At 46.5% G+C, this 9,958-nt stretch overlaps 1 pseudogene across 1 annotated transcript; it reads right to left on the minus strand.

The window, feature by feature from the left end:
• Positions 1-1,411: 1,411 nt before the first annotated feature.
• Positions 1,412-4,302, minus strand: LOC105983281 (annotated as a pseudogene). The gene is made up of 2 exons (XR_001174939.1): positions 4,284-4,302; positions 1,412-2,142 (listed from the first exon to the last, which is right to left on the minus strand). The product of XR_001174939.1 is annotated as a 40S ribosomal protein S2-like (transcript).
• Between the last annotated feature and the right edge of the window lie 5,656 nt (positions 4,303-9,958).

Below are 9,958 nucleotides of genomic sequence, written 5' to 3' on the forward strand. Positions count from 1 at the left end.
CACACACACACACACACACACACACACACACGAGTCAAGTGGCAAAGCAAGGAGATTATTATTTTATTTTTTATGCTGATAACAAAGGCTTAAACTCAGGGTTTGGACACTGTCCCAAGCTTTTTTTGCTCATGGCTGGCACTCTACCACTTGAGCTATTTCTCCACTTCTGGCATTTTTCAAGTGGTTAAATGGACATAATAGTCTCGCAGATAACAATTTTAAAAGACAAATATTTTTAAACACTTTGGGCCAAGAGGAGTTATTTTCCCACTTGGTTGCCTTGCCCAGATGTTTATTTATTTATTGTTCTGGTCCTGGGACTTGAACTCATGACCTGTTCTTAAGTTTTTGTGTTTTTTTTGGTTGGTCATGGAGCTTGAACTCAGGGTCTGGGTGCTGTCCCTGAGCTCTTTTGCTCAAGGCTAGTGCCTTACCATTTTGAGCCACAGTGCCACTTCTGATTTTCTGATAGCTAATGGAGCTAAGAGTCTCAAAGCCTTTCCTGCCTGGGCTGGCTTGAACTATGATCCTCAGATCTCAGCCTCCTGAGTAGTTAAGATTACAGGTGTGAGCCATTAATGCCTGGCAGTCCTTGAGCTTTTTTTTTTTTTTTTTTTGCTTAAGGCTGTGCTTTTCCACTTGACCTATAGCTTTACTTCTGGCTTTTTTTGGGGGGGGGGTAGTTAATTGGAGATAAGTCTCATGGACTTTCCTTCTTGAGCTGGCTTTGAACTGAGATTCTCAGATCTAGCCCCCTGAGTAGCTAGGATTATAGCCAGTTGTCTCTTTAAGATATCCCACTCAGTTCTCAGAGCACACAAATTATGAGGACAATCATACAATGTCAGAGAGAGAGAAAGAGAGAGAGAGAGACAGAGAAAGAGAGAGAGAGAGACAGAGAGACACAGAGAGACAGAGAGAGACAGATTGATTCTCTTTCCCATCCCTTTCCTCTTTTTACAAATCTTGCAGCTTATGAGGGGGTAGAAAACATGAGAACTCCTATGCTCTTAATCAAGTCATTCATTAATACAAGGTTGAATTCCTGGCGCCTGTTTCCCATGCTTCATTCCCCCCATTTATTCTGCTTCAGTTCCACCCAGGCCACTGAGAGCCTCAGGGTCCTGCACTCAAGAAGGAGCTGGTAGCCTCACACATCACCGCCATCATGTCCCCTGTGACCAGTGACCAGGCAAGGATGGGTCCGGTTGAGCTGCAGTTTCTACTGTGCAGGACATGGAAACTATTTGGGGCAGCAGAGCAGACTATTTGAGGGAGACTTGTGTGCCTTGCTTGAACTCTGTACCCTGGAGGAGTACCCTCACCCAGAGGTGTCTCATCTGGTCCCCTTTCTAAATCTTCCCCCCAGTGTCAGGGCTTAGTAGAGTGTGGGGTTTTTTTTTTTTAGGCTTGATTCACTTTCTTATTTTTGTATAAAATTCTATGTTGTAGCCACAGCTGGAGCCTGGGTCCTCTGCACGGAGACTCTGGTGTGGGTTTTCACAAGATGGTCAGTGAATTCCTGATAAGGAGAGTTGGTGAATATGGTCTCTTTCCAGAGGTCAGGGGTCAGGTAACTGTAGGTCTTAGAGATGGCATCAAAGGTGGCTTTGGCGAAGTTCCCCAAGGTAGCAGTACAGCCCCCGGCTGAGGTGTAGCAGTCATCGATGCCAGCCATCAACAGCAGCTTCTTGGGGACAGGTGCTGACAGGATCCCAGTGCCTCTGGGGGTGGGGATGAGGCGCACCAGCCCAGAACCGCAGCGGCCTGTCACCTTGCATGGGACAGTGTGAGGCTTGCCAATCCTGTTCCCCCAGTAACCTCGCCGCACAGGGACGATGGAGAGCTTGGCCAAGATGATGGCCCCCCGGATGGCAGTGGCCTCCTCCTTGGAGCACTTAACCCCCAGACCAACATGGCCATTGTAGTTGCCAATGACTACAAATGCCTTGAACCTGGTGCACTGGCCAGCTTGAGTCTGCTTCTGCACGGCATAATCTTCAACCCCTCATCCTTGAGTGACACTCCCAGGAAGAAGTCAATAATCTCAGACTCCTTGATGGACAGGGAGGAAAGCTAGATCTCCTCCAGAGACCTTAACCAGGCGGCCCAGTTTGGTGATGGGGATCCATTCCTTGTCTTAGGCCCCGCGGTGTCGACTTCAATCCCGGAGGCTGCTAGCGAAGCCTCCAAGGAAGCCCCCATGGCCTCCCAAGCCCAGGCCCCTGGGATCTCTGGGCTGCACTGGCATCATCTGCCATTTGGTGTTTTCCCGGAGAAGGAGAAGAGCTAGAGTGTGAGTTATAGTGCAGCTGATGGAGTGAGACCACCCCAATCCTTTGATGATGTCATCTCCTTTTGTAATAAGCCATGAGTGAGAAAATCCACGGAGGCATGATTAAAGGTAACAAAGCAGCTTCATTAGTCAGTCTGCAAGTGCACTGGCCAGAGCTATCTCCGAACTAGGAGCAGCTGCAACCTCCAAGTGGCGACTTCTTTTTCCCTGCTTCCCACAGGTCTCATCTTTTCTACAGGTCTTTCCAGCACTTCTCCAGCCTCTCCACCTCTGCCATCTTCTCAGCTCTCTGCTGGCCTCTCTGCAGGCCCCTCTACTGCTCAGACTTCCCTGGGCCTTTCTGTGGGCCTCATGGGGCTCATGCACTCCTTACAGCTGTCCTCTGCACCAAGTGTCTCACCTCACGCGCCCCTCTTTCTGTGCTTTTTTTGGTTGGTGGTGGGGCTTGAACTCTGGGCCTGGGCGCTGTCCCTCAGCTCTTCAGCTCAAGGCGAGTGCTCTACCGCTTGAGCCATAGCTCCACTTCCAGTTTTCTAGTGGTTTATTGGAGATAAGAGTCTCACGGACTTTCCTGCCCTGGCTGGCTTTGAACCGTGATCCTCAGACCTCAGCCTCCCGAGTAGCTAGGATTATAGGTGTGAGCCACCTGCGCCTGGCCTCCCCTGTGCTTTTTCTCCTCTCCTCCCCTGGAACTCCCACCCTCCATATCTGGTGGCCTGCCACTGAATGACTTCCTTTGATGCCCTTCCCTGCCAGCTGGAGGTGGGGGGAGGGGAAGGAGGCATGGCGGTGATGTCAGCATGGGTCAGGACCCTCTGCCCCACCGTTTTTCACATTCCCCACTGTTTTTTCTGTTCAATCAAATAACTGATTTTTACATCCTTCTTTTGGGCCAAATTCTAAACTCCCCCTCCCCCATCAAACAGGCTTCGAGTGCAGCAAATCCAACAAATAAAAAGAGGCCGGCTGTGTGCGGTGGCTCGCGCCTGTAATCCTATTCAGGAGGCTGAGATCTGAGGATCACAGTTCAAAGCCAGCCCGGGCAGGAAAGGCCACGAGACTCTTATCTCCAACAAACCACCAGAAAACCGGAGTGGCACTGTGGCTCAACTGGTAGAGCACTAGCCTTGAGCTGAAGAGCTGAGGGACAGTGCCTAAGCCCAGAGTTGAAGCCCCATGACTGACAAAAAAATCCCCAAAACAAAACAAAAACAAACAAAAATAAACAGGCCACCTGTACAAAGGTGTGAGCAGAAAAGCTCTTCCCATAGTAATACATTAAGAATAAGAAACTATAAAAGCATATCAATTAACACTTGGTAAGTCTTATTTTTAGGGGATCCTCTGAGTGTCTCTGAATAGTCCATCTTACTCAAAGGAGAGCAAAGGGGACAAGGCTTACCCAGTCATGGCCAGTTTCTATAATTAATTTAGTTAAAATTTCCTTTAAGGTCCTATTCATTCTTGCCACCTGTCCTGAACTCTGAGTTCTATAAATACAATGTAATTTCCTATTTATTTCTAGGGCCTTAACCAATAATTGAGTAATTTGGGTGGTGAAGGCCGGGACATTGTTGGGCCCCACTGCTAAGGGTAAGCCAAACGGAAGAATTATTTCATGGAGTAATTTTTTATTTTATTTTTTGGGGTCCAGTCGTGGGCCTAAACTCTGGGCCTGGGCACTGTCCCTCAGCTCTTCAGCTCAAGGCTAGCGCTGTACTACTTGAGTCACAGTGCCACTTCCAGCTTTTTTCTTTTTGCTTATGTGGTGCTGAGGAATCGAATCCAGGGCCTTAAGCATGCAAGGCAAGCGTTCTACCACTGAGCCACCTTCCCAGCCCGAGTAATTTTTTTTTTACTGTTATCTAGCAGTTTTGGTTTTTGTCAAGAATGCCTCAGTCCAGCCTAAAAACGTGTCCACTAGTACTAAAATAGTGATGTCCATACTTTCCAGGCTTTACCTCCATGAAGTCCACTTCCTTACCAGGTGAGGTTCCTCGCATAGTGCCCTCTCCACATGTTCCGTCTTTCCAGCATTTACCTGTTGGCAACTTATACATCTGTACCCCACATCAGAGATGAGGTCTTTTAAATGGGGAATGAAGACTCAGTCGAGTTTCCCCTAAATGAGTGTTCTGATGTGTCAGTGTAACCAAGGTCCACCCCAGGGCCTAAGGAACGAATATCCATCCATCCTGCAGCTTTCTCCATCTGGAGGGAAGTGTCTCAGTAGGGAAGGTCTTTCCCAATTCTAAATCATTTGAATAATTAAGGCCTTTCTGGCAGCTCTGGCAATGGTGTAATGATTAGCAGCTCTAGAGGCCCCACTGGTTTTAAGGTAGCCTAGCGAGCTGCCCGATCAGTTAGTTCAGGTGTTTACTTGAACCTCAGGGGTCTCTTCTTTTTGATGACCCTTACAATGAATAATGGCCACCTTTTTGGGAAGCCAAATGGCATCCAGGAGAGTCAGTATCTCTTCAACATTCTTATTTGTTTCCTCCAGAAGTTAAGAGTCCTCTTTCCTTGTATCGAGTCCCAAACATGGGCTGTAGTGAAAGCATAGCAGCTGTCTGTGTAGATATTAACTGTTTTTCCTTTTGCCCACCTCAAGGCTTGAGAGTGATTCTTTGTTTTCTTCTAGGGGAAGCAACATGTATTCTTCTCCAAGGAGACAAGTTACCCAGACTGACTAGGGGAAAAGAAATTTTGGCTTTTAATTTTTAAAAATAAAGGCCCATCCTAGGAGTGGATAAAGAGTCTGGAATGACAAGAAAGGAGTGAGTCATCGTTCCTTTTCCCAGATTGGTAATTCTAGCCAGAAAGCATGGATGGAATTCAATATTTCCAGTGGCCCCCTGAACATTTAATCTTTGTTTAGCCATTGGTCCTTCTGATTTTTTCAATACCCAATAAGCAGCTCCAGGATCCAACGAGGAGTTTATCTTTTTGCCCCCTATTTGCAATGTTACCATGGACTCTGGGAGGCTGAGGACTGAGCCCTGGCCCCATTATTCTGTATCCTCTTCCAGGTTTAAAATCTGAGCCTCCATCTTTTCCCTTCTTTAACATTCCTTTTTCCGGTGTCCATTTTGCTTGCAATAAGCACATTGATTTAGTCCTAGAGGTTCACTAATGCCTTTACAAATAAGTTGTGTTGTTGCCAAAGGTTTCCTGATCCCTGACCTGATGCTGCTACTAAAGCTTGAACCACCTTTTAAAAAACGTTCTTCTCCAGGGTATCTCTGTTATAAAAGACCTGGGCAACCACTACCAGCTCAGATAACACCTTTCCCTCAAAACCTTCTAACCTTTGAAGCTTTTTTTCTAATATCTGGGGCCTACTGGTTCACAAAGGCTATATTTAGGGTTCTTTGATTCTCTGGGGCCTCAGGATCTATAGGTATATAGATCCTATAGGTCTCCGAGAGCTGTTCCAGAAAAGCAGCAGGGGACTCACCGGGGAGATGTACAGTCTCACTCACCTTAGATAAATTAGATGGCTTCCTAACTGCTGCCTGTATCCCTGCTAACAGTCTGGCGGTAATTGGTAAGTGCCTCCTTCCCCCGATTGCTCTTGTAGTCTCAGCTTGGGTGACTCAGGGGAAAGACTCACTCCAAATGGACTGGGTCATCAGTGAGGGAATGATCTGGTCCAAGGACTGACTTCAAGGCACTGTGCCAATGTGCTCCTTTTCTTCTGAGGCGAAAAGCACCTGTAGAAGTTGCTGGCAATAGTCCCAGGTGGGCTGGTGTGTGAATACTGTCTCCAATAATGAGATGAGCCCCTGGGGTTTTTCCAGAAAAGGACAGATTTTGTTGTTTCCAGTTTTACAGGCCCCTAGTTATAAAGGGAACATACACTAGAAAGAGGGCCTGCCTATAGTCTACCCCTGGGGGTTGGCTGTCTCAGGGGCTGTAAAGGGGGCGGATCCACAGACAAGCCCTAAGGCTGGTACAAGGAACCATTTCTGGTATTGAGGGACTAAACATCGGAGGTGCTGATGACAGAAAAAGGGGAAGGGTTTTACATATTCCCCAAGCCAAGGAGGCTTGTTAGTTATCATGTCAATCCACACCAGAATTATAGGGAACCTGATTAGGATTTCTGAAAACGACTTGCTGAACCTTGTATGTTGTGCAGAGGTCAAAAGTTCCTTCAGATGGCCAACCAACATGAAAAGAAGTCCACTCTAATTCATAGAGGGTCTTAAGATGATAACGATTACAGGAATATCCAAGCCGAGATGCCTTTTGTTTAAAAGAAAAAAAAGTTATTAATCATACATTCCAAGGGTGAAGACACAGAGGCTCCTTATCCCATTCTGTAAAAAAGGAGTAAGTGGAAGAGTATACAGGACACAGATAGAAACAGTAACAAACCAACGCAGTCAAGTAGCCACAGATACTTAACTCACATGTCCCATATGACTTCTTGAGGAAGCCCCAAATGGCTTCTCAAGGGAGCTCCAGATGACTTTTCAAAGCAGTCCCAGTGGCTTCTCAAGGAAGCCCCAGAAGGCATGGCTACGTCTTGTCCCAGCCTCAGACTCTGGAAGTAATGCTGAGTCCAACCTTCCACTGAGTCCCCCAGATGACCTCTCAAGGAGGTCCCAGATGGCTTACCAAGGAAGCCTCAGGAGGCGTGGGATATGCCTTATTGCAGCCTCAGACTCGGGAAGTAGCGCTGCGTCCAGCCTTCCACTGAGTCTCCCAAGATGCAGGCCTACCCAGACTCAATCGTGGAGGATTTCCAAATGATTCCTGCCCAGGTTAGTCCTTAGGAAACAGACCCTTGAGGGAGGGTCTCTTCCCTGAGGGCTGAGATTCACCTACAATAGGAGGTTTGGGGATGGGAGTTGCGGGGGGGGGGGGGAGGGGGAAGGCACGGCAAGGCCTGATGTAGTTCAGATAGATAATCTCGCTGGGGCCTCCAAATGTAATAACCCTTGAGTGAGAATGATTAAAGGTAACAAAGGAGTTTTATTAGTCGGTCTGTCAGACTGCCAGACTTTGCTTTTGTCTCTGTTTCAGGCCTTGCAGTTTTCCAGGTCAGGGTGGAGGAGGGGGCCAGCCTGGGGAGGACCTTTTCCCCATTCTCCTGGGGTAGTGAACAAAGCACTGGGAGAGCCCAAGATAAATGGGTAAGGAATTATTTGTGTGTTGATTCCTCCATTCAACATATACTGAGACGCTTCAAGGTGGACAGTATGGTGGTGGGCAGCTATGAACCTTGTCCTCGTGGACTTATAGTCCAGTGCTAGAGATAAGGATGGGGCTCATGTCCCTGGAATATGTTCAACAGGGGAGTAGAAGGCTGGATGAACTGTCTCATCTGAACTTACTTCCTGCTGTGGTCCATTGTTCATGGTCTACTTCCTGCCATGGTTCATTGTCCAGAATAAGTCACCTGGCCCCATCCTAACCAAAGACCATCTAGGAAATGGTAGAAAGTACATGGTGGGGCTGGAAACAAGGCCTAAGTGGTAGAGTACCAGTCATGAATGAAAAAGCCAAAAGAGAGCATGAGGCCCTGAGGTTAAGCCCCTCTTAAACTCCCCAATATGGACCCAAAACAAAACACAGCAAAACTGAAAGTACATGAAATAGTGAGCACAACCTCTCTGCAGCAAACAGTGGTTCCTGGAAGTCTAGCTCTATCAAACAACTTCTCTCTGGTAGAGTTTTAATAATGAGGCAAATAGGTCAAGGAAAGGAAATGTTAGGAACATCCATTATTCCTATCAGAGTGCCTAAGAGAATGTGCATTCATTCTGAGCCTCAGTCAACTGGATCCCTTTGGACAGCTGGTCTTTTCTGAGACTTCAGTGTTTTACTCTATAATACTCAAAGCCACTCAGTTTTATCTCCTTTATTGGTGAAAGTGAGCAGGAATTGTTTATTGATCACAATTAAAAATGTTTAACAGATACCTAGCTCTAAGTCAGTTTTGGTACACTGAGTTCAGTGAGAAATGAGTAATTCAAGTGCCACTTTCAAAGCAACACTGCTCTTTCTGAGGTATAGTTCCACTGAGTTCAATGGTTGTGTTTGTGTAGACATAGTATATATATTATATCTTATTCTCTCTCTCTTTTTTTCCTGGTACTAGGGATGGAACTTAGGGCCTGGGCCTTGTCAAGACTAGTGCTCTACCACTTGAGTCACAGTTCCACTTCCAGCTTTTAGGTGGTAAATTGGAGATAAAGAGTCTCATGGACTTTCCTACCTGGGCTGGCTTTGAACCATTCTTTTCAGATCTCAAGTCTTCTGAGTAGCAAGGACTATAGATATGAGCCACTGGCACATGGCTTATTCATTGCTTTATATTTTTGATAGTTCTGGGGCTTGAACTCAGGGCCTCAGAACTGTCTCTGAGCTTCTTTTGCTCAAGGCTAGCATTCTACCACTTGAGTCATAGTGTCACATCTGACTTTTTCTGTTTATGTGATACTGAGGAATCAAACCCAGGGCTTCATGCAAGCTAGGCAAGCACTCTACCACTAAGCCACATTCCCAGCCCCTTATTTATTATTTTATTAACTAGTGAGACTAAAGACCCAAAGCCTTGATACTGATGGGACAGAGATCAACATCATTAGGTAACTCAAAAGGATTCTTTGTATAAAATGTTACAAATCTGTTGTTGAAGATGGAATCCAGGAAACAAGGTATGGATAATGATAGGCTAATATGTTCTAATTCTCTGGAAGTAGAACTTGCTTTATTATCTACTTTGAGGGATGCTGGGAGAAAACAGGTGAGCCCTGCCTACACTGACTGGTTTCTATGGGCCTTGTTGTGTTCATTCTAACACTGGGGCACTAGGTGGCGCTCAAAATTTTGGGTGGCATTTACGCTGGGTCACTTTCCATGTGGCTTAGCAGCCTGTTCAACTTCTGCCTTCCAGGCAGGTGACTGTGAGATCTCACCAGCTGTGGTCAGTGGGCCAGGTTTATGGTCTTCCCTTTATTGTTCATGATGATGGAAGACAAAACAAGGAGCTTGCGAGGCACTTCAAAGCTTGACATCTTCAAAAGGTTCTGTAGTCTTGTCTCATGAGATTGTTTTCTGTGTGTTTTGGTTTCTTGGTTTGGATTTTGTTTCTCTGGTGTGTGTGTGTGTGTGTGTGTGTGAGAGAGAGAGAGAGAGAGAGAGAGAGTGAGAGAGAGAGAGTGAGAGAGAGAAAGAGAGAGACAGAGACAGAGACAGAGAAGGAAGAAGGGAGGGAGAGAGAAAGAAAGAGGAAGGGAAGGAGAAAAGAGGTAAATCACACAAGGCTGGGGCTTGGCTGTTCCAGAGAAGCACTGGGGACCTGATTTTCTGAAGAATCCATTTCTTTTGGTGACAGTGAGCCTAGACTGATGTGACCAAAAGGACAATGTTCTTTAGGGATTTATTTGTTTGTTTGTTTGTTTAGTGCCAGTACTGGGGCTTGACCTCAGGGTCTTGTACTCTTGCTTAGCTTTTTTTTTGCTGAAGTCTGGTGATCTACCACTTGAGTCTCACATCTATTTCCAGCTATTTGCTGGCTTAATTGGACATAAGTGTCTCAGGAATTTTTTCTGCCCCAGCTGGCTTGGAACTGCTATCCTCAAATCTTAGCCTCCTGGATAGCTGGGATTAGAGGCATGAGCCACGGACTCTTGATTCTTTAGGGAT

The sequence above is a fragment of the Dipodomys ordii genome, unplaced genomic scaffold (genome assembly GCF_000151885.1).
Source record: "Dipodomys ordii isolate 6190 unplaced genomic scaffold, Dord_2.0 Scaffold19, whole genome shotgun sequence".
Classification (NCBI taxonomy): domain Eukaryota; kingdom Metazoa; phylum Chordata; class Mammalia; order Rodentia; family Heteromyidae; genus Dipodomys; species Dipodomys ordii.